Source organism: Rhineura floridana, chromosome 14, assembly GCF_030035675.1.
Source record: "Rhineura floridana isolate rRhiFlo1 chromosome 14, rRhiFlo1.hap2, whole genome shotgun sequence".
NCBI lineage: Eukaryota > Metazoa > Chordata > Lepidosauria > Squamata > Rhineuridae > Rhineura > Rhineura floridana.
The window spans coordinates 23473153-23498195 of NC_084493.1; positions in this window are offsets into that span (position 1 = coordinate 23473153).

Here is a 25043-nt window from a genome sequence, read left to right on the forward strand (position 1 = left end):
ATGAGTAAGGGGTCTACTCCTGAGTAAGAAATCCCTGCAACTCATTCAGTCCCAGAAGCTGGAGTTAAGGCATTGTGGTTTAGAAGGCCACCGTATATAAGATCGCCTTCCATTGGCTGGAAACAGCACAAATGTCTGGCTCCTTGAGTCCCCCTTAGCCTTCCTGTGGAGCTCTCTGTGACAGGAACCTTGGGCTGTTTCCTGGCCTTGTTTCTAGATCACATTCGGACCTAGATGAGTTCCCTGTGTTTGACTTTGGTTTGTTTGGACTGCACTGTACCTGAAACCCTACCTGTGATGGTCAGTACTTTGATGAGAGGCTTATATATATGGGACTCTAGCCTCTGAGAGCACCCTCTAGAGCAGTGGTTCTTAACCTTTTCCACTGCTAGCACCCCTTGGATTTCCAAAATATGCTCTCGCACCCCCCGAAAAAACACCATTCATTTATTTTATTTTATTTTAATGTGTGTTTTAGCCTAACTTAGCTAAGATAAATGACAGTTTTCCAAAATCTTTGGTTGTATAGTTACCGCCTCGCACCCCTAGAAAAAGTATCTCACACCCCTGGGGGTGCGTGCACCCCAGGTTAAGAACCACTGCTTTAGAGTGTGACAAGAGGAATCCATTGGGCTTTGGATTCAACTGATACAAGACAACCCCAACCCTGCCATGCCATGCCCCATTTCAGAATTTTCTACTGGCTACCATCAGTGGTAGCCCTCCGTGGCGCAGAGTGTTAAGAGGCGGTAATGCAGCTGAAAGCTCTACTCACAGCCGGAGTTCGATTCCAACAGAAGGAGGAATTTGAATCTCCGGTAAAAGGGGTCAAGGTCCACTCAGCCTTCCATCCATCTGTGGTCGGTAAAATGAGTACCCGGCATATGCTGGGGGGTAAAGAAAGGCCGGGGAAGGAACTGGCAATCCCACCCCATATATATGGTCTGCCTAGGAATCGTCGCAAGATGTCACCCTAAGAGTCGGAAACAACTTGCACTATAAGTGCGGGGACACCTTTACCTTTACCATCAGTGGTAGCTTCCATTCAGTTGGAGCTGGAGTCTCTGCTGCAGTGGACTCTCCCCCCACTAGGACCCCTCTCTGCCAATGGGCACCCTTGCTCTGTTACCTGTTATTGAAAACAGGTATAGCCAAAGTGGTGCCCTCTAGTTGTTGTCAGCGGCAACTGCTATTAACATAGCCAGCGGAGAAGGGAGTTGTAGCGCACAACATGTGTAGCATGCTACATTGCCTACCCCTAATTTCTGCCTTTCAATTTAAGGAGAAATCCAGCAGATTCCTAAGAAAAGCATTATGGGTCATAAAGGTTAATATTTATTTCTTATATACACACATACATGAGAAAGAGAAATTCAGCAAAAAAAAAGAGAGAGGTTCAGTTCCACCCAATTTTGATTGTGAAAGTTGGATTTTGAATGTCAAATTCTGAATTTTTAAAAAAGATATATACATATATTTTTTAAAAAAAATACACAAATCATAATACAAAACAACATGTAGCCCTGGGTTCACCAAGATACGTGTCTCACCTCACCTCCATTCTCAAATGGCATCATAACCAAACCCTCATACATCTATTAAACTCAGATGGCTACATCCAATGTCCTCTGGCGCAAGGGCTGTTGAGCTAGTGGACAGGTGAGTTTTAATGTTCTGCGATGCAGGAATCCAATGTAACAGTTGCTCAAGCAGAAATTTACACAAAAGGTTGCGCAATCTTTTGTGCAACAAAGTTACCAGCAACCTGCTTATGCATTCTCTTGCACAGCAATGTTCCAAAGGCACAAAATATTTTGCCAGCAGAACAAATATACTGCTAAGTGACTTTACCTTGTATGTATGGACTGCCTTCAAGTCGATTCCGACTTATGGCGACCCTACAAAGAGGGTTTTCATGGTAAGCGGGATTCAGAGGGGGTTTACCATTGCCTTCCTCTGAGGCTGAGAGGCAGTGACTGGCCCAACGTCACCCAGTGAGCTTCATGGCTATGTGGGGATTTGAACCCTGGTCTCCCAGGTTGTAGTCCAGCACTCTAACAACTACACCACACTGGCTCTTGACTTTACCTTAGCATTACCCAATTATTATTTTTTCTCATCCTATCAGGTCTCTCCAAAGATAATCTCAAAAAGTCTTAAATCAAGTGCTTTGGGTTTATTTGACTGCTATCTATTCTAATTTTAGCAGGTATTCGTGAAGTCTCGTAAGCCATCAGCCACCAAACTCTGTCCATACCATTGCATATTCATTCATTAAACACAAGCAATTAAACACTACTGTGTGCCTGCTATCAGAGATGGCCAAGTACTGAATGCCCTAAAAGAAAGTTAAATATCAATCAGAAATCAAAGCTCATTGGATATCAAATACCAATATCAAGTATTCTGTGGATATTCATGTCAAATATTTGGAGAGTTTCCAGTGAGTATTTGACATTAACATTCTTGGTGGGAAATTGAAGAGAGAACTGAAGGGAGCAAATTGGTTTTAGTTCTAGAAAGAAAATGGAAACCCTATGGGCAAGGGCCGTAGCTCAGTGGAAGAGGGCATGCTGTGCATGAAGAAGGTCCCAGATTCAATCCATGGCATCTCCAGATAGAACTGAAACCCTGCAGAGCTGCTGTAAGTCAGTTAATGGGCAGTATTGAGTTAGATGGGGAAAGGGTCTGACTCAGTTCTAAGGCAGCTTCCAATGAGCTAATGCCATGATTTCCTTGCTGTCCCGCTGGCTAAATAAGCAAATATATTGTTCTTTTCTTTTTCTACTTGCATATTGTTTGCAGTCCAGCAATCAGAGTGCCAGTGGAGCCAAATGAATGCTTGGAAGCCTCTCTTGTTTTTGCTCTTTTGAAATAAACATAGCTAGCAAAGTGCATTATTTTTCCATTAAAATTTCATTTTCGAGTGGCTCAGTTTCCGGGCAGGTAATTAACCAGCAACCAACATTGCCTTCCCCATTAACTCTCTCCAGAGTTTGAAGATGTCCTCTGTTTCTGCTGCCTTTCTTCTTCTTCTTGATTCCCTCTACATTTAATTCCTTCCAATCTATTTGCAGTTTGTTTCAGCGTCTTTAGCAAGGGAAGGCTCTGTATCCACAATGGCTGGGCATCAGCAAAACTCCATCACTGAAGCTTCCTCACCAGTGGGCCCTGGAAGCTTGGCTGGTAGTGGTCTCAAAATCTAGTGGCAGAGATTGTTGGCCAATTGAGTACATTTATGAGCATCGACACACCATTCTCTGCCTCCTTGAGGCTTCCCTAGATGGCCCATTTATTTGAGCATTCATCCAGGCTTGCTTGCATAAAGCTGTTGTGGAGGTTAGACTGTGTTCAGTCTTTACTGAACATCTGTTATGATTTGTTTGTAGGAGGTTATACAGCAATGAGCATCCCATCCTCATCCATCCTGATCTGCCTGTGGGGTGTTTCTACATCTTCCTTTTAACCAGGTATTCCTTATTTTCCAATGCATTTCCTCATCACTTTCCTAACCACAAAAAGTCCTTCTATTTATTTATTTTAGTGGATTTATTGCACTAAAGCACCAGAGCACTTTAATCCACTTTAAGGGCAGAAACCTACATTTCCTGGTATTGCTTGAATCCCTTCTGCAAAATAATGACACTCTGGAGGTGCCATTCCTTACCTTTGTGGCCAAGTCCCCCTAGTATTCTCAATAGATCTGTCAACCAAATGGGACACAAATAGGGATATATGGGCCCACACACATGTACCCTGCAATTATCCATGGTGCAATTCATACCAGTGTCCAAAGTAAGCAGTTCTCCATTAGCAATGGATGAGAAATTTGATTCAGTTCTAATTTAAAACTGAATCTATCAAATTCGCACTTTCTGAAACAATGTGAGAATTGAAACACAGCTGTCCTTCAAAATTCACAGATATCTGAATTTTGTGATACAATTCTCCAACTAAATAACGCTTACAAAAATGCATCTATTGGTGCCACGTGTGCATAAAAATGAATATATTTGTGAAAATAACATATAAAAATGCACTATATTAGGATAAATTGCTAGCAAAAATCCGTACATTGGTCAAAGCTGCACACAAAAATGTGTTCATTAGGGGAAATTCATACTGAAATGCTGAAGAATTTTCTGAGTTTCCCCACACACACACACAAATTGCTGCAGAAATGTGAACTGAATTTAAGACAGGAGAAATGAGAAACTGAGAGAACCGAAATTGACAGATCTTTCCGTCCCTAGTCTCCATCAACATTTCTGCAATCCATGGGCAGAAATATCTGCAGAAATATCTGTTGATATCTACATTCAGGAGCCTTACAAGGCTGCAGCAGCTATGAATCTGATCTGGGAGCAAGCATTCTAAGGTTTGTCCTGGGTAGTAATATGGGATGCTCAGATGCATACACATGTCACAATGCAGGATTCTAAAATACTCAGCTGGAGAATGTTAACAGGGTTGTATGCAAAAGTGAAAAAGAAACAGGAAGTGTTGGCATATTGTTTGTGGAAGAGAGAGAAAAAAACCCTAAAAGGGCATCACTACACACACACAAAGTCCCATAAGGACTGAGTATGCCATGGAATGCAGAATGTGTATAGTGGGATGGAGGATCAAATGGAGTATTCTGGAAGAATGCATGGCTGGCTGGAACACTGTACAGAGACTCTTCAAACTGTAACATTTTGTTGCAGGACCTATTTATAAACTCTAATACCCAACATGTGCATACTGTATATGAGAGCGGAGGGGAGTGAGAGTGAGTGAGTTTCAGTCACCACCAACCAGGTAAAGCATGCATGGAAAAGGTCTTCCCCTGTTGGAGCTGGTACCTGGTTTGTAATAGGAACAGTGACCCACCAGCCGGGAAGTTAGTGTAGCAGCTCCATCTACCCAGCAAACCTCTTCTGACCATGTTCTAGAGCAGAGGTGGGGAAACTGTGGCCTTCCAAAGTTATTGGACTCCAACACCCATCAACCCCAGCCAACATGGTCAATGGTCAGAGATAATGGAAGTTGTAGTCCAATGACACTAGGAGGCCATAACTTCCCAATCTAATTCTTTAAATACAAAAAAAACCCTCTCTCACACTCTGGCCCCAGGGACGTGGTAGAACCATCTGAGGCCTGCTGTAATGAATTTGCTAGGCATTTCCAGGATAAATTCTTTAGCATCCGCCAGGACTTAGACTCCAGTGTTATAGCAAGTGAATCAAGCGAGGTATCCAGAGCACAGCCTTGTCCCGATTTCTTGGATGAGTTTCAGTTGGTACAGCTTGAGGACGTTGACAAGGTGTTTGGACAGGTTCGTGCAACCACTTGGCTAATAAAAGCTAGCAGGGATGGAACAGCCGGCTGGGCCAGGGAGGTGATTAATGCCTCTCTGCGAGAGGGGGTGGTCCCTCGCGGCCTGAAAGAGGCAGTAGTGAGACCACTCCTGAAGAAACCCACCCTGGACCCAGAAAATCTTAATAACTATAGCCCGGTAGCAAATGTTCCATTCCTGGACAAGGTCCTTGAACGAGTGGTTGCGGGCCAGCTCCAGACACTCTTGGATGAGACCAATTATCTGGATCCATTTCAGTCGGGTTTCAGGCCTGGTTTTGGCACAGAAACAGCCTTGGTCGCCCTGTATGATGACCTTTGTCGGGAGAGAGACAGGGGGAGTGTGACTCTTCTGATTCTCCTTGATCTCTCAGCGGCTTTCGATACCATCAACCATGGTATCCTTCTGGGGAGACTGGCTGAGTTGGGAGTGGGAGATACTGCATTGCAGTGGTTCCACTCCTACTTGGCAGGTCGCCTCCAGAAGGTGGTGCTTGGGGAGCATTGCTCGGCACCCTGGACTCTCCAGTATGGGGCTCCACAGGGGTCAGTTCTGTCCCCCATGCTGTTCAACATCTACATGAAACCATTGGGTGCAGTCATCCGGAGCTTTGGAGTGCATTGCCATCAGTATGCTGATGACACGCAGCTCTATTTCTCCTTTTCATTTTCTTCAGGTGAGGCTGTCAATGTGGTGAACCGGTGCCTAGCTGCGACAATGGACTGGATGAGAGCTAACAAACTGAGGCTCAATCCAGACAAGACTGAGATGCTGCTAGTGGGTGGTTCTTCTGACCGGATGGTGGATGTCCAACCTGTCCTGGATGGGGTTGCACTCCCTCTGAAGGAGCAGGTTCGTAGCTTGGGGGTTCTCCTAGAATCATCTCTGTCACTTGAGGCTCAGGTAGCCTCAGTGGCACGGAGTGACTTCTACCAACTTCGGTTGGTGGCCCAACTACGTCCCTATCTGGACAGGGATAACCTGGCTTCAGTTGTCCATGCTCTGGTAACCTCCAAATTAGATTACTGCAATGCATTCTATGTGGGGCTGCCTTTGAAGACGGTTCAGAAACTGCAGCTTGTGCAAAATGCAGCGGCCAGATTGGTAACAGGGACCAGATGGTCCGAACATATAAAACCGATTCTGGCCCGCTTGCACTGGCTGCCTTTATGTTTCTGAGCTCGGTTCAAGGTGCTGGTATTGACCTATAAAACCTTACACGGCTTGGGACCACAATACCTGATGGAATGCCTCTCCCAATACGAACCCACCCATACACTACGTTCAAGATCAAAGGCCCTCCTCCGGGTGCCTACTCCAAGGGAAGCTCGGAGAATGGCAACAAGGGAGATGGCCTTCTCAGTGGCGGCCCCGAAATTATGGAATGACCTACTTGGCAAGATGCGCCTGGCACCAATACTGTTATCTTTTCGGCGCCAGGTCAAGACTTTCCTCTTCTCCCAGGCATTTTAGCATGTGTTCTATATTGTTTTAAATTTTTAAATTGTGTTTTAAATTGTGTTTTAAAAGATGTATTTTAAATTGTATTTGTTTTTAGTTATTGTAAGCCGCCCAGAGAGCTTTGGCTATGGGGCGGTATACAAGTTTAATAAATAAAATAAAATAAATAAGTATCTCAAAACACCCTTGCCCCTTGAGAGAACATCCATTCTGTGAATCCTTCATTCAGTGACCTCATGCCTCTGTGACCTCAGGATGCTATGGTAACCACTTTCAGTTCTGGAGGGGAAACCAATCCACTTCCTCTCCATGGGGTTCATTCATTTGATGGAAAGAAAAAGGCAAAGATCAAGAGACCTTTGAGCTTCTCTAAGAAGTGTAAAGGGAATTTGGATCTGTTTGGCTTAAAGCAATATAAAACTGTTTTTGTGGGGCAATGAGGAAAGGGATTGTCAGAGAAAGGTTTGAAAGCCCAGTGTCCTCTGATGAAAATCTTATAGGACTTAGGGCTTCAATCTCAACTATATTGGTGAGTTTCTCTCTGTTAGGGTCATGAGGGCAGATTGAAAGAGTTGGTGTTGTTTAGTCTGGAGAAGAGAAAATTAATGGAAGGGAGCATGAGAACTGTCTTCAAATATCTAAAGGATGAAAGATGGAGAAAAATTATTCTCTTCACTCCAGAGGGCAGGACTGGAACAAAGGAGTGGAAGTAGTTGATGGGAGTTATAGCCCATCGACATCTGGAGGGCATCAGGTTGGGGGAAAGCTGATGTAGCAGGGTGAAGGAACCTGTGGCCCTCCCAATGTTGATGGGCTACAATGCCCACTGTCATCCCTGACCATTGTCCATGCTAGTTGGGCTGATGGTTGTTCATGTCCAACAAGATCTGGAGAGCCTGGTCTAAAGAGAGGTTAACATTATTGGACTTAAGGAGTTCCCTCCTTCTTCATTTGCATGTCCGCTTGTTGGATTGCCATTGATATCCTAGGAAGGTAGGTAGTTAATATCCCAGATCATCAGCAGCTATAAATGTAGCACTATTTCCGAGCAGGTTTGGGACACTTCTCGATTACCCTGTCAAGGCTTTTTCGACCCGAAGAAACTCCTGTGCCTTGAAATTGAATCCCATTATTTCTTTTTTGATTCCGTGGGCTGCAGACCTTCTGTGATTCTAATGAGATTTGCTTAAATGGCCCCTCTACCTAATCTCATTGATTTTACTTGCCCAGTCCCTGTCATCAGGTTGTTTGTAACTAATTATGCATCCAGAGTCTTTGGAACTAAATCTAAGTACAAATTTCTCAGCTCAAATTTCCCCATTCAAAAATGTACCATTTGAGAAAGAGAGAAAGATTGTTGGAGCCACCATATGACTCCACAGCAGACTTTGTCTTTGGCTGTTTTGCACTAATGCGTAGAAAAAGGCTTGGTCCATTTAGAGAGCTTCAGTAATACCAGTGGATCAATCACCACATGGTGAGAGTCACCCTGTGGGGGGATTTAAAGTGATGTCCCTGTGTGAACCCAAGGCAAGAACAATAGACTGGTCAGTTACACATTGCCAGAAAGGGGGCACAAATTTGCATATGCTAATTTTATTTGTATATGTGCAAATAACAACTGGGTAAGTAAAATAAATCCACTACTCAGTTTTACACTGTAATTTTAAAGTTGTGTTTTGACCTGTTCTTATTTATTTATTTATTTTATTTCATAAAAGTTCTATAACATGTTCTCAACATGAAGCCTCTGAGAGGTTTACAAAGAACAATATAAAATATTCATTTTTTAAAAATCCAATGAAAACAAACACTAATAACAAATTGACATCCAAGGTTATCAAAATATAAATAGAATCAGCAACTTAAAAACCACTGTGCACATTCCTAAATTGTCTTGGATGTAGTATTGCTGCTTAAGTACTGTGACGTGCTCTGAGACCATTGGATATAGGGTAGGCTAAAAATATTCTGAAATAAAATAAATAGAAATACAACACATCTCACCCTAGTGGAGAAGGCTATGCCCAGGTGACCTGTGTGCGCACTCCTAATGGGCAAATTCAAGAGCCCTGCTCTCCCTTCTTAGGATTATTTCTCTTTAAATCGGGCAGGTTTTCAAACTGAGGGCTCTTTTGTATTGTTCGGTTACTTCAATGAAATTGTCCCAGAGGAACATCTTGAAATGACAATTCATTTATTAGGCACAGCTAATAAATATTGTTCAGTGGCATGGCAAAATTGGAAATGTTCCACCATCTGTTGATTCCCACCTCAAAAATCAGTTGGGACTTTCAAACGGTCCTGTTGCATACTCAGATGGATCAGCTGATGCCAGCTCTTCCCTGCCCCTTCCCTTTACCCAAAGTTTTAAAAAGCCTTATCTTGGGGAAGGCGTTACGGTAGCAGATTGACAGATGCCACTAGGCCTCCCTTCCTTCAAGGCTGTGACATTTGCAATGTCTTTTCCCACAAAATATCAAGGGGCTGAATTACATGCTTCATGACCCTGGTGGGAAAAATGATGTAACCCCCCCTTCCTTTACAGTTATGGATGGGGGAGAATCTTTATTCTATTTGCATTTAAAGCTGAATCTATGAAATTTGCACTTTCCAAAACAATATGAGAACTAAAACACAGCCATCCCTCAAATTTGCACTTATCCAAGTTGTGTGATGCAGTTCTCCAACCAAGCAATTTTCACAAACATGCATATATTAGGGGGTAATGTACATAAAAAAAATATTAGTGAAAATAACATATAAAAATGTATTATATTAGGAGAAACTGCTTATAAAAATGTGTACATTAGTCAAATGACATACAAAAATGTGTTTAGTAGAAATTTGCACTAAAATGCTGAAGAGTTTTCATGAGCACTTTTAAACACACACACGCACATGCACACACACACTGCTGCAGAAATGTGGAGAACTGAATTTAAGATTGGGAAATTGAGCAAATGAGAGAACCGAAATGAACAGATCCTTCCGTCCCTATTTACTGTCAAATTTCAAAAGCAACACTCAAAATGTCAAAACATGCTCTTCGAGCCTTCACAAAAAAGTGTGTCAGAGTAAAGGGTGTGGGCATGGTGGCAGCAAGTGTACCACCTTACCCACAACATCCTTGTCCCCACCTACTACACACACACATGGACATACACACACACACCCCTTTCTGAACTGAGTAGAAAGTTCTGCAGGAGGCCTCTAAACATATCCCTTTCTGTGTGTTGTGCTCCAGTTAGTTACAATCCCTCAACTTTGTTTCCAGGGGATCAAGAAGTTGCCCATTGACAGTTCAGAATGGGAAAGTTACTTTGATGAGAGCGGCCAATTGCTCAAAACCCGAGAGTTCATTTCAGCCCAAATCCTGGAGAGGGTGAGTGACAATTGGGGACATTTGTTTTGAATGATAATGGGTCATTTGGCAACTAACTTTTACTCAGAATCAACCCATTGTAATGAATGGACCCAGGTTAGTCATGGCCATTAAATTCAATGGGTCTACTCTGAGTAACAGTTAATTGACTAAAACCCAGTGGTTTTATGTATTTTTGTTTTTAATTGGAATGTGGGTCTAATTTTATTTGTATACCACATGGAGAGCTTTTTTCTGTCAAGTAAGTGGTTTATACATCTTCTAAACAAACAAGGCAGTTTAGTGTGTGTAGAGGATAGGCAGTGGGGGTAATTAGGCAGCTAAAATTTCCATCTTCATGCTTATTGTCATTGCCATTTTGACAGGTAATATTGCATTTACACTTTACGTATCCCCTTGCAAAGTTGATAGCATCCCCTTTTTCTTGCAAGCTGCTGTTTCTCTTTTGGATCAATATGGGGTCAGGGTGGGGTAGTAGAGCAGGGTTTGGGAACCTCCTTCCCTTGGACCAATCATTACCTGCCAAGGGGTCCAATTTGGCCCATGAGGCCATTTCCTCCAAACTATGCCCACTCGCCCATCAGCCAGCATCACTGGTGATGACCTCTGGTAGGTAGGAGGACAGGGTTTAATTCTGCATTGGCTGCCTGATCAAGCAGCAAACAAGATTACCCAGCCAACGCAGCAGGATTTAATCCCCTCTCATCTGTGCGGGGATTAAAGCCCTGTGCAAAAGTACCCTTTGAAGCACCTCTCCTGTGTGGGATACTTCAAACAGCAAAGGCTTTAAGACAGCCAAGTCAGGTGCACAGCCCTAGCAAGATCATTGGCTATGCTCTGTAAAAATAGGACACGTGGCCTTCCTAGCCAGACTCCCAAAGCCCACATACCCCAAAAGATGGATGCAGCTCTTCTAACAATTTTTGTAAAAGTACAAAATAAAACTTAGAAAGGAGGTAAACAGAGTAATGACAATGACTCAGGAAAGTGGGAGTATTGTTACAGGATTCAACACTCCAGATTTTTTCTATAAGGAAGGGGAAAAATAAGCCTTTAGGGGCATCACTGGGCCAAGGGCAAGCTGACCTTGTTTCTGCATCCCAGAATGGGTGAGCAGGGACTAAGCTGTCTGTGAGCATCTAATACATGTGAAAGATTTGTGACTTTCTTTCCCCAAGCTCATTTAGCACATCTTCTGTGCCAAGGTGAAGTTGTCATGGTGATTGGAAGCCCTGGCAACTTTTGAAAAGGATTCTTCTCCAGAAGAGTTATTTTCATGGGAGTGGAAGCAGCCATGCCCAGCAAACAGGTTTGGGTTCAGAAGAAGTTTCTTTTCACTGGCATTCCAGGAGGATATAGGAATCGCCAGAGAAACCCACACGGGATCTTGAAGGCAGATAATCATAAATATAGTAGATCTGCAAACCAATTAAATTTAAATTACAGCAAGAAGTGGGATCTGCAGCAAAATGTTGCAGTAAGGAGTGCTCTCTCTTTAGGATTCCTGCCATTCCATTCCATTCTCTCTCCCTCCTCCTTCCTCAACCCCAACAGTCAGTCAACATTCCGTGTCCATTGAGCATGCTCAGTCCTAATTAGCCTGTTTGGGGGAGGTTTCCCCCCTGCCCTTATCCCCTCCCCCCAGTAGTGTTTGCTTGTACTTCTGAAAACTTTCAAATTCCACAAAGCCTGCATATGTCTCCTTTTATGCATGGGTGGTGCTGTCTTGGTCCTAGAATGGGTGGCATCCATAGGCTAAACTTTGGAAATAAAGGAATCATCATCACTTAGATGCTATACAAGATTTAAAATAACACAAGCCCTACCCACAGACACAGACTCTAAAACCACTGATGGGGAACCTGTGTCCCTTCAGATGCTGGAGTCCAACAGCATCTGGAAAGCCATTGGTCTTTGCAACTCAGTCCTCTGTGTGCTTCCATGAAACAACTCCTATTAAATGCAGAGAGACGCATTCCCACACAAGTGCCCCCCAGGTGCTCCCGGGACTCCAGCTCCCATCAGGCCCAGCCATTACAGCCAATGGCCAGGAATGATGGGATGCCCAACAACATTGAGAGCCAGTGTGGTGTGGTGGCTAGAGTGTCGGACTAGGACCTGGGAGACCAGGGTTCGAATCCCCACTCAGCCATGAAGCTCACTGGGTGACCTGGGCCAGTCATTGCCTCTCAGCCTAACCTACCTTCCAGGGTTGTTGTGGGGATTAAATGAGGGGGAGAACCATGTTTGTATGCTACCTTGAACTTCTTGGAGAAAGGTGCGATATAAATGCAATTATTATTATTATTATTGTTATTATTGTTGTTGTTATTATTATTATTATTATTAATAATAATAATAATAATAACAGCAGCAACAACAACAACATCTAGAGGTCCGCATCTCCATCTAACCAATCAGTCTGCCAGTTCATCCAATAGAAAGGTTTGCACCTCTTTGTATTTGTCTATCTAGTCTTTCTTTGGCAAATTAGCTTCACGCATCATGAAAGCAGGTTGGTAAGCCCACATGGTCTCAAGTTATTTTCTTCAGGTGGTGAGTAGTGCTTTTCCACTTTCACTGGGGGAAAACCACAAAAGCCAAGATGAACCCAGGGAAGCCTGGCACTTTTAGAGAGAGCTGTGAAAATGTTCTCTTCCCCATGACCCCCATGAGCTAAACATGAGTCTTTAAGATAAACATGAGTCTTTGCCTTAATAAATTCAGCCAGCACCATGACCTCGGCAGAATCATTTTTCTCTGGTGTATTTTTTTTAATTGCCAAGTTATTTCACATCTGCATCCTTTCCCCCTCTTGTCTAAGCCACAACGTCTGTCTTTGGGATTTGGAGAATGCCTTTTCTCAGCTTCTGGACTTTTTGCTAGTCTGCCTGGAAAAAACTGTTTGATGCCAGTGATTGCTTACTCAAGTTTAATTATTCTCTAGTGCTTTTAATTTGGCTCGGTGCTGAAGGTGTTCTCCTGGTTAGTCCCTGCCTGCCTCAAATCACAGCTGGGCTGTGTAGGGTTGTCATCCATCTAGATATTAGTAAAGTGATTCTGCTGGTCTGGAGTACAGATGGGGGAGAAAAAATATTTTTGGATCACTTTTTTAAAAACAAAACGACCTAATCCATAGTTTCTGTAACAACACAGCTATTCTACAAAAATCACACTTTGACTTTTGAGATGCCGTTCTTCAACCAAGAAATGGTTAGAAGAATGCATATATTTGGGGAAAGTATATAAAAATGTATATATTAAGTGAAAATACCATAGGAACATGCATTATAGGGGAAACTGTTTTCCAAATTGTGTATATTGGGGGAAATGTGCACTAAAATGCTGATGAATTTTCATGAGGACTTTTTTTTAAAAAAGTGATGGAGAAATGAATTTAAGATTGGAAAAATGAGAAACTGAAATTGACCACATTCATCCATTCCTAGTGTGGTTTCCTGGACCCCCGTTTTCAGGGCTTTGTGTATCAACAGAAGAACCTTGAATCTGGCCCAGTAGCATTTGGGCAACCAGTGCAGATGTTTTAACAGCGGTGTCACATACTGCTGGCCGCCTGCTCCCATCAGCTGTCTAGTTGCTGCATTCTGAACAAGCTGGAACTTTTGGACAAAGCCCAAGAGCCCATGTTGTTCTTGTCTTGTCATTTCCAGACAACACTTTCAATGGTGTGCAGTAAGAAAACTGGCCGCATTGCTCATATGAAGTCAGTCAGCCTAGGGTGCTAATCAGGCAATTATCCATCTCAACTCTCCTCTGGATGGTCAGCTTGGGGAAGATGGCCTAATGCTTCAGGGTGCTCAGCGGGGGACACAGTTGCTGTCAACCACCAGGAATATAACCATATGAACATGAGGCCCAGCAGCAACACTTGGAACACTAAGAGAAAATCCATACCATACATTTAAAGCACATGGCATCCCTCAAAGAATCCTGGGAACTGTAGTTTACTGCTCACAGAGGTTAGAGGTATCAGCTTTCTGGGATCAAGTTCAAATCTCCACTCATCCATAAAGATCTCTGGGTCACCATGGGCCAGTCACTGTCTCTCAGCCTTGCCTACCTCACAGGCTGTTGTGCAGTGGAGGAGGAAACTTTGTCCTCCTTCACAAATACTATTTCTTATCCAGACTACAAACTCCAGGTGGTGTGTGTGTGTGTGTGTGTGTGTAAGATAAGTAACCCACCTGACATGCCTTTTTGGCCTCATTCCCTTTCTTTTTCATTGTTGCAGGGTTTGGATCTCTCTGTGAGATCAGAAGCATGGAAGTTTCTCACAGGCTATTACTCCTGGAGGAGTTCCTGTGATGAGAGACTGACAGTTGACGGCATGAGGCGGTGCGTGGATAGTGTCAGTATATAGTTCACTCACTAGGTGGCACTGGACTTAGTTGTGGTTCGGTGGAGTCAGGAGCTTTCTGTGGCTGTTCCATCCTCGCTGGAAAGAGACAATAAAGTTCTTAAGCTTCTTGTCTTATATCATGACAGATGGTAAAAACCTGATAAGGAAACAGAGCCACAATACAAATTCAAAACATGTCTGCCTCCCCTGTGCGCACACATAAGTAGTGCAGGCTGGTCCATCAGGGCGGATGGGGAAGTGCACCACCAACCTCAGTCTGTCCTCAGGCAGCCCCCACCTGCCTGCTTTCTGACTTACAAGGATTGGCTCTGCCTGCCACAGACTCCGGCTCCACTTACTGTTGGTCTCCCTGCCTTCCGCATAGGGATGGGGGAGAAATCTGATTCACTCCACATTTAAAGCTGAATCTATCAAATCCACACTTTCCAAAAAGAATATGAGAACCAAAACACAGCCATTTTCCAAAATTCACACTTATCCAAATTTTGCAAAGCAGTTCTCCAAGCAAACAGTGTTTGCAACAACACACATACATTAGGGGAAAATGTGTACAGGAATGAATTTTATTTATGTATTCATTCATTCATGACACGTATTTGTATTTGTCATTTGTAAGTGTCATTTGTATTTGTCATGTACTGAATTGTGGTAGCCTATGGCTCTGAGCAATAAAGATTCAAGCAACGTTTATTTACTGGATTTATATCCTGCTCTTCCTCCTGAAGGAGCCCTAACATTTCAAGAATATATTAGTGAAAATAACATAAATTGGTTATATTAGGAGAAGTTGTGTGCAAAATTGTGTACATTAGTCAAAACCGCATAAAAATGTTTTTATTAGGAGAAATTTGCACTAAAATGCTAAAGAATTTTCATGAGGATTTTTAGAAAAGGATTCTCAAATTGCTCCGGAAATGTGGAGAACTGAATTTAGAACTGGAAAAATGAGAAATGGAGAGAATCAGTGTTGACAGATCCTTCCATCCCTCCTTCCTCCCTACATGTCTCAATGGGCACCAGGCACTGCTACACAGGAGCTTGGGATGGTCCTCAAAACAACGTCACATTGATTCAAACTCAAAATACCTTTCAGTTCTGTGAGCAATAAACCTGGAGAGCATGCTCAGTCAGGCTCCTTTCTTAATGTCCCTTTAAGTTTGCCACATCTTCATCCAGCGATGGAATCTATCTTTTTTAAAAGGCTCTACAGCACTGACAAAAGGGGACGGACCTAGTTTGCTAGTCACTTCATCCAGCCTCCTGTTCTGCCCCTGCCCCTATTATTTTCCCCCACGGGAGGCTAGAGAAGTGTGTATTGGGATGATAGGCAAAGGGATAGAAATTAAAAAGAGAGAGAAGATTGCACCAGCTTTCAGGGCTCTTATATGTTGCAGTGGCAGCTGATGGTGGCATTTCCTTTCGTGTCTTTAAAAATATGCATTGCCATTTTTCATGCACATGCTTCAACACATACTGTCCTAGGCAGGCCCAGCATCAGCCCTTAGGACACTAAGAGGAAATCCACACCATATATTTAAAGCACATGGCTTCCCTCAAAGAGTCCTGGGAACTGTAGTTTACTGCTCAAAGAACTGCATTTCCCAGTACCCTTAACAAATGATCATTCCCAGGGTTCTTTGGGGGAAGCCATGTGCTTTAAGTGTGCTTTAAATGTATGGTATGGATTGAGGACAGAAAGATCTATCAATTTTGGGTCTCTCAGTTTCTCATTGTTCCAATCTTAAATTCACTTCTCCACAATTCTGCAGCAATTTGTGGATTTTTAAAAAGATCTTCATGAAAATTCTCCAGCGTTGTAGTGCAAATTTCTCCTAATACATTTTTGTAGACAGTTTTGGCTAATGTACACATTTTTGCAAGCAATTTCCCCTAACGCAATGCATTTTTATAAACATTGCTTATTTGGCAAACTGCATCACAAAATTCAGATATGTCCAAATTTCAAACGATGGGTGAGTTTCAGTTCTCATATTGTTTTTCCCAATGTATGTGTGAATTTGAGAGATTCAGCTTGAAATGTGAACTGAATTGAATTTCTTGCCCATCCCTTGTGTGGATGTGACTCCAGAAGTCCCAGCTGTGGGTTGACCTAAAGGCAGCAGCCATTTTAATTTCCCACAATGCTTTATGACATAGCATCACTCTGGGGCATTGTGGAAGATTAAAACAGAGGGAGGAATCATCAAAGGGCACTGGCCCTTGGAATAACACTGCATTGGTTGTGTCAATGCTCTCTGCTTATATTCTGTTCTGCACAGTGACTACTACCTTCCCTCCTTGCAGGAAAAGTTATGAATCCTTGTGCAGCATGTGTGAAAAGATTCAGCCGCTGCTGGAGACTGAGCACAGGGATTTCATGGAGGTCCGAAACTTCATCAGTAAGTAGCCAAGAAAGGAGCAGTCGGGATAGAGGAAGCTTTCACAAGTTAAGTGGGATGTGGGCTTTACCTAAGTGGAGTCAATGCGATCACTGGACATAGGTAGCTGCCTTATTCTAGATCAGAACATTAGTCCATGGAGTCAATATGAAGCCCACCAGATGTTGTTGGACTTCAAATCCCATCAGCCTCAGCCAGCATTGCCAATAGTAAGGGATGATGGGATCTGCAGTCCAACAATATCTAGAGGGCATGCATTGGCTCCCCCAAACTAGCCCATTATAGTATACTCTAGCAGCAACTCTTTGGCAGAGATCTTTCCCATTACCTACCACCTGAGCATTTTTAACTGGGGATACTGGGACCTGGACCTTCTGCACATGAAGTGCATCCTTTACCACTGAACTAGATCCCATGTAGGCCTAGTAGAAATGTGTTTTTCCCCCTTTTCCTTTCCTCTTAAAAGCTTTTGAAGAAAGGGTTGTTAAACGTGAAGGTGTCTTTGCTACCAAATCCTGGAGCAGCCAATGAGGTGTCCTCTAAATGTTTTGGAAAATGACTCCCATCATCCCTAACAGTTGGGTACTCTGGCTGGGGCTGGTGGTGGGTGGGGCAAGAGGCAAAAGTAGGTTGAGAAACAAATGTGAATTTTACTTGTATAGAGTAGGGTAGTATCAGCACACACTCCCATACTCCTCTCTGTCCTCCATCCAGGCAAGCAAGAGGCTTTATCAGAGTCCCAGGTAGGTCTGAGCAAGTAATTTGATTGAATTCCCATTTAAAGCAGAATTTATCAAATTCATGTTTTCCGAAACAATATGAGAACCAGCACACAGCCATCCTTTGAAATTTGCACTTATCCAAATGTTGCCATGCAGTTCTCCAACCAAGCAATGCTTACAAAAATGTATATGTCAGCGGAAACTGTGCATAAAAAGGAATATATTAGTGAAAATAACGTACAAAATGCATTACATTAGGGGAAATTGCTTGCAAAATATGTGTGCGTTACTGAAAACTGCATCCAAAAAATTATTAGGAGAAATTCACACTAAAACGCTGGAGTTTTTTCCCCCCAGTTTCATGCTGCAGAAATGTGGAGAGCTGTATTTAAGATTAGAAAAATGAGAAACTGAGAGAACCAAACTGACAGATCATTCCACCCCCAGTTCGTGGACACATTTCACATAGGCAAAACCATTCAAAGAGGGGACAGAGCAGGGTTGGTGAAAGGTGTGGCTCAGGAGGGCTGTAGCCTGGGGAGAGCCCCAGGGACCATGCAGAGAGGCCTGGAGGGCTGCATTGGGCCCTGGGGCCTGAGGTTCCCCATCCCTGATGTATAGCACCTTGCACTTCTTAGGAGCAGGGGGAATTAACAAAATGTAATTATATAAACGTAATAGCAAAAACACATAGCCGTATCTGAGATAAGAGAGCGAGAGAAAATGAATTTCCAAAAGTACGAGACTAGAAAGAGTCTCTTTTCTCACGGATGACAGGAAGGCCACACATAAGTGATTATTATGATTATATTCAGATTCTCATGCAAGCATCTCCCAGCTGTATAACAAAAAGAATATTAAACAATACAGCAGAATTAATATTACAAATCAATGTAACTGGCATCAATCAGGCCAAGTGAGCCCTGAGAAAGATTTACAGCTTAGGTGGGACCCAACCTAACCCTTCAGAAGTAATACATATTCCATCTCGACAGAGGCTTCCTTAAGCAGGTCACATACGGGGGGAATCATTCCCCTTTATTACTGCCCTTCCTTCTCCCAGGAATTGGTCCGAAATGAAATCATTTCCTGCTTTTGCAGAAAAAGATAGAGTGTTAGACAGCAGTTCCTCAGCAATGCGCTCTTCAAGCGTACCCAGGGCTTCAATACAGCTCACCTTCTCCATTAGATTTTTGAAATTTCCTGTCTTGTTTTAAATTGCTCTGCTGCTTTCTCTTTCAGGCTTCCCTTTGTTCTTCTTCTTTTGCTCTCAGTTTCTCTACTTGACATTGAACTGTTTAACCTCTGAACATGTAGATGAATTAACATACGCAGACGAGCCACTTCCCCTTCTCTGACTCTTCTGAGAAAGATGGTAGCTCATCTCAGGAAGCTTCTGTAGACCTCTTCATGCATGGCTGATGTGCAGGGCTCTTGCATGGAGAACAGGCAAAGGGACCATGCTGCCTGCCCAACTCCCAATGGTGTGTGTGTATGCCTTGGCGGTGCTGTGCCCACAAGGTCCACATGGGCAGTAGGGTTGCCAGGTCCATGGCCTGAGACTGATCCTGTATCTTTAGGAGAAGAGAAAGTCAGCCAAGTGCAGGCGTTTTTGCAACTCTGTAATGGGAAAAACCACAAGGTGGAATTCTCCTTTCCCCCTGCACAATTTGTAAAGATACAGAAGACCTCTTGGTTGCCAGGCACGGCCTCCAAGAGGTCTTCTGTATCTTTAAAAGTTGTGGAGGGGGGAGAATTCCACCATGTGGTTTTTCCCATTACACCGTTGCAAGAACATCTGCACTTGGCTAACTTTCTCTTCTCCTAAAGATACAGGATCAGTCTCAGGCCATGGACCTGGCAACCCTAATGCATAAGCACTTCGTGTGATCAAGTGCAGCAGCTACAGTGCCGACGATGACATGATTTAAAGCCAAATTTTTCAAGAGGTTGCATGCTCGCTCTGTGTGAGGAGTGACCATGCTTGCCACAAACTCAGCAGCTTTTCCATGACACCGGAATTGCAGCTGTCATCCCCCATGCCACCAGGCACCCTTCCCTTCCCCTGCCTGGGCCCACTTCTACCCAGAAGCAGTGGCAGCTAGAGCTAGTTTACCTCACTGATGTGGGCCTGGGATCTAGCCCAGCTCGGAGGAGCCGCAGCCACAGGTCTTTCCCTCCAGCCTCCTCCTGCTGCTTTTAATGGCAAGGGGAAGTAGAGCATTTAAAGGGTTCAAACTAAAGGTTAAAAGGGATGTCTAGAGAGGCTTGCCCACTAAGGCAAGCTTTTCTAGGCTTCCCTGTTAGTGTCTATAGTATTAACCCTTTAAATGCCTTTCCCCATCTTGTTCTTACCTACGTCCTTCACTCAAACCAGATGAAACCTGAAATTAGTGGGAGGAAACAAAGATGGGTTGGAAATGCATTGCAGTTCAATAGAACGCTAGCATATTGGGCCTGGCAAGCAGACCCCAACCGTAGAGAGCACAGAGGGGTGGATCCAGAGTAGCACATGTCATCAGAGGCACAGGCAGTGACATGGTCCTTCTGCTCCTTCTCTAGGCGTTAGCCCAGGGATGGGGAAACTCAGGCCAAATGTAGCCCTCCAGGTAGTGGCAGATGGTGCCCGTTGGGACCAGCAGGGTAGAAAGCAGGGAGGCCAGCAGTAGGCAGAGCCAACTAATTGTAGTTTTGTCTCCATTCTCCTTCCTGCTGAATTCCACAATGGCAAGGACACATTCCAGCCAGGTAAAAAGAACCAGAGGAAGGTATAGAGTAGGGTGAGGGTTGTGGCCTGTGGAGAAGCGGTGGCCTAAGAAGAGTCCTGAAAGGTATATAGAAAGTCCTGGAGGCAGCAGAGGCTGGTCTCTTAGGGGACAATTGGGGAATATGTGTAGAAACCTCTGACTTGTGTGGCTGGAATATAACCTTCTGTACCAAAGTAAGAGCCACATCACTGGCATATGCCCCAGACTGTCACCCACAAAGGCATGTGGCCCTTACGTTCCTCACCCCTGCCAATAGCCATACTACATGAGTAGTGCATACAAACGGCTTGTGTCTCCTGCTTCATCGTGACAAGATGCGGTAGAAAGCACCCTCTAATATTCCACAGCTAAAGAATAGGGACATATTGGAACATCCCTGTTCTCATCTCAAGATTAACAGTCCAGGGCCTCTCCCAAACATCACAGCAGTGCACGGGAGACTGTGCCCTTGTCACCTCTCTGCTGTGTTCATTCATGCTTCAATAGCCTGTCATCTGCTGATGTAAACACAAAAGAGGTCATTTGTTCATTAGATTAAAGATGCATAAGAACATAGAAAGCTGCCCCATACTGAGTCAGATCCTTGATCCGTCTAGCTCAGATTTGTCTATGCTTGACTCGCAGCAGCTCTCTGGGGTTTCAGGCAGAGGCCAATCTTAGCCCCACCTGGAAATGCCAGGGATTGAACCTGGGACCTTCTGCCTGCAAAGCAGGTATTCTACCGCTGAGCTACGACCCTTGTATAATGATGCCATACAATGCATTAGGAACAAATTAGAATATACCTCAGTGCCTGCATAGGTAGGCTGTATGCACTACTAAGATTTCCAACCTAATAGCTTTAGAAAGCCAACTTTGAGGAAGACTTCAGAAAACTTCTGAGCTCTAGCAGACTAAAACAATGTCAGGTATCAGCTTAACAACTAGCAGTTCTTTAGAGCTTTCAAGTGTGTCTAAAAGTTCTTAATGCCCATTATCTTGTTGCCATTCTTACATCAGCCCTGTAAGGTAGATCTGTATTATAATCCCCCAAACTGCAGAGGGGGAGAATGAAATTAAGATAGAAGAAGCGGCTTGCCCTAAGGATATCTCATGGGTTCATGGTGGAGGTAAGAACTAAAATCGGGAAACCTCTGGTTTCGAATAAGGGCCAAAGTAGATGTGTAGCCTCCTTTGGCCCCAGTCCCTGGCACATAAGCTATTCATACTCCAACTATGAGTAGCCTGTGTGACCCCCAGGTCAAAACCTGACAGGCAAGGAGAGTCAAAAGGGCATCATTATCATCATTCTTGTTAACTTGTATGCTGCTTTTCCACCACAGAGCAACTGATCCCCTAAGCAGCACATAGAAATAGGACAAAAATAGACAGCAGCACACAGCAAAATTAACCATCAGCATAGCAATTAACCAGTAATTAATTTCAAATAACCATTGAATGCTACAGGGAGCCCTTTCCGTGTATGCAACTCGGTATGCAAGAGGAAGTTTGGATTGCACCTAATGTATTTACCAGAAAACTCTAAACTCAACATTATCTATAACTGGCAATGATTTTTTTAAAAATCTATTCATGTGTGTGTCTTCAGGTTTGGTTTTGCAAGCCAATGCTGGGTAGGGGGACTAGCTGAACATTTCCCCCTTGCTAGATAATGATAGCAGGGCTGATGCCAGGAGCTGGGAGTGTCAGGCACCTGCTGAGGCCCACATCCCAGTAGTGCTTACTGTCAGTCCCTGGAGCTTCCATGGCAATTGTAACAGCAGGGAGGAGAAGGGAGCCATTCAGGAAGGCAGGCACTGATAGAATCTTGCCATATACACCCAAAACCCCTGGGATCATCACTGAAGAGCAGAGCAGGTGATGATTATGAAAAGATCCAAAGACTGAAAGCAGACGGTTGGACGGCATGAGAAGGAAAGAAGGTGGCTAATAAGCACCAGAGATGTTTAAATGCATGCTGAGAGAGACAATCAGCAAGTGAACATATTTCCTGGCCCGCTGGCATCTACTGCAGCATAAATTATGATGGTTGGGATGGAATCCAGATCCTTGCTTGGGGCAAGCTGGCAATATCACACAGAGGGATTGTAGCATCTATCACTCCTTCTGCTCTGGTTTGGTTTGTTGCAATAGCTCCATGTGGCCATTTCTTTCCCGACAGAGTCTGATGTTCAGAGGCTTTACATCAAAGATGCACAGGGCAACACACTCGTGGACAAGAACCAGCTGGAAAAGATCCTCCTGCTGAACTATGTGTGCAATGTGAAAGCTGGTGAGCAGATGAGCTGGATTTCAAGTGTGTGAAAGCTAGGATTTCTAGCCTATACAGGGCCTACATATGGGTTGCTTCTGCTACATAGGGCTATAAAAGGGTTGCTTGCTGTGGAACCACCATCCATTGTTCACTCACTTTATATGGCTAATCCAGATGATGCCATTGCTAACCAATGACATTTCAGTATTTTATGTGTTGTCCTCCCATTGTTTTTTCCCAGACCAGATTTGTGGCAGACACAATTATTTAAATACAGTTGCATTTCCTTCTGGTCTCAGGATAAACAGGCAAAGTGCTATTGAGGGTTTTTTTTAGGATTACTGTACCCTTAATTAAAAGTTTCCTCCTTGCAGATTCTGTCCCTTTTATTGCGTTCTGTTTATATAAACTGAGGCAGACCACTGGTCTAACTAGTTCAGTATTGGTAGTGGTTCTCCAGGGTCTTTCCCAACTCTATCTGGAGGTGCTAGTCATTCAACCTGTAATCTATTGCATGTAATGCTGGATAAAAATAGCACTATATTAAGTGCTGTGTGGAACCTAGGGATGGACAGATCAGTCCATTTTAGTTTCTCATGCGTTCATTTGAAAATTCATTCTGTCCCAATTCCTCATCAATCTGCATTTTTAAAAATAAACTGCACAAAAATATACATTTTATTTATTCTTTCACAAAATATCACCAGAGAGAGAATACCTAAAGCTGTGTCTTGTTCAGGCCAGGATTTGAGTTCACAGGGGAAGCAGAATGAAACAGTGGTGCTTACTGGCATGGTAACATAATGGTAGGCAGTAGGGGTGTGCAGCAGACTTGGACAAATCCTGAATCCTCTGCCAAAGCAGGATGCTTCAGAAAGATTATTGGCTTCTCCAAGGTGAAGCAGGATCTGTATGAGGTGTCCTGAACCAGATCAGGGATGCCTCTGTTGGGCTTTGTGGTGCCTTGGCAATTTGGACATTAAAAAATGCTGCAGACAATTGTTGTGACAAGCAAAACAAATGTACCTGAGCTTAACATATAAGGAAAACATCAGAGTGCAGGGAGTGAAGGCAAATGCCAAAGCAGGGAGAGCTTTGTTGTGACTGACAGGTCACGCTTATAAATCATTCCAGAGGGACCTATTTCACCAGAGCTACCCAATCCCAATGCTTTGGGAGAGGGCTGGTGACATAAATAATTAGCTTCACATTCAGAGCTTCTTGCTCTTTCGCAAGTTCTGTTACTGAGGAACAGTAATGTTACTTTAAAAAAGAGTTTTGGTGGAGCAGTTGGAGGTTTTTCTTTTGCATACCTTTCAAGTCCAGCCCATTTCCTTTACCCACCCTTTCCTTCCAAATCCTTGCACTTTCTTTTCAGTTAGTCCTTTTGATGCAATCTTGCCATCTGTGTTTTTTGAGTCTGAGTATCTTTCAGCAGTGGGGAACCTCTAGCCTACAGGCCTCATTAGGCCATGCAATGGTCCTAATTTGGCCCACAAGACCCATTGTCCCCAAGTCATGCCCACCTACTCTATACCTGATGTCTGCAAGGTGCACAAGCCTTCAGGGGCTTATGAAAGGTGGCCAGACCAGTCCTACTGTTGGTCCTGCCTGCTTTGAGAACAATATGTGTCCTTAAAGAGCAGCTGTCTTGTTCTGCAGCCGTTGACTCCCACAACATGGGCATGGTGGGGGGCTGCTGCAGGATTAAGTTCTCCAAGAGTCTGGCAAAGCAACATCCTCTGGTCTGGAAGGGCTCAGAGTGGAGGGTGGTGACCTTTGAAGAAGTACCCATCAGTGTCCTCCTCTGTGCTTGAGCATGGGTGAGGAACATAAGAAGCTGCCTTCTACTGAATTGGATCTTTGGTCCTTCTAGCTCAATATTGTCTACACTGACTGGCAGCGGCCCTCCAGCAATTCAGAGAGGGGTCTCTCCCAGCCCTACATGGAGATATCAGGTATTGAACCTGGGATCTTCTGCATGCAAAGCGGATGCTCTGCCACTGAGCTACAGCCCTTATTTGCAACCCTAAGAGAAGGCAGTTCCATGGTTTTCCCAACATGAATACCATACTAGTTAATGCCAGAGAACATGACAAGTTGTTTTGGAGACAGTGAATTTTCTGGTGAGAAATATAGGGGACTAGAATAAGCACAAGACAGGACTGATGGGCTGTAAATTTCATCTCTCTCTCTCTCTCTCTCTCCCTCCTTTCATCTCTCTGGCAGAATACCAGCAAGGCTTCCATGAGATGCTCTTGCTGTTCCGTCTGCTTGTGGAAAAGGAGCATGAGATCTACTGGCTCTTCCAGTTTTTCCTCCAAAAAACAGTAAG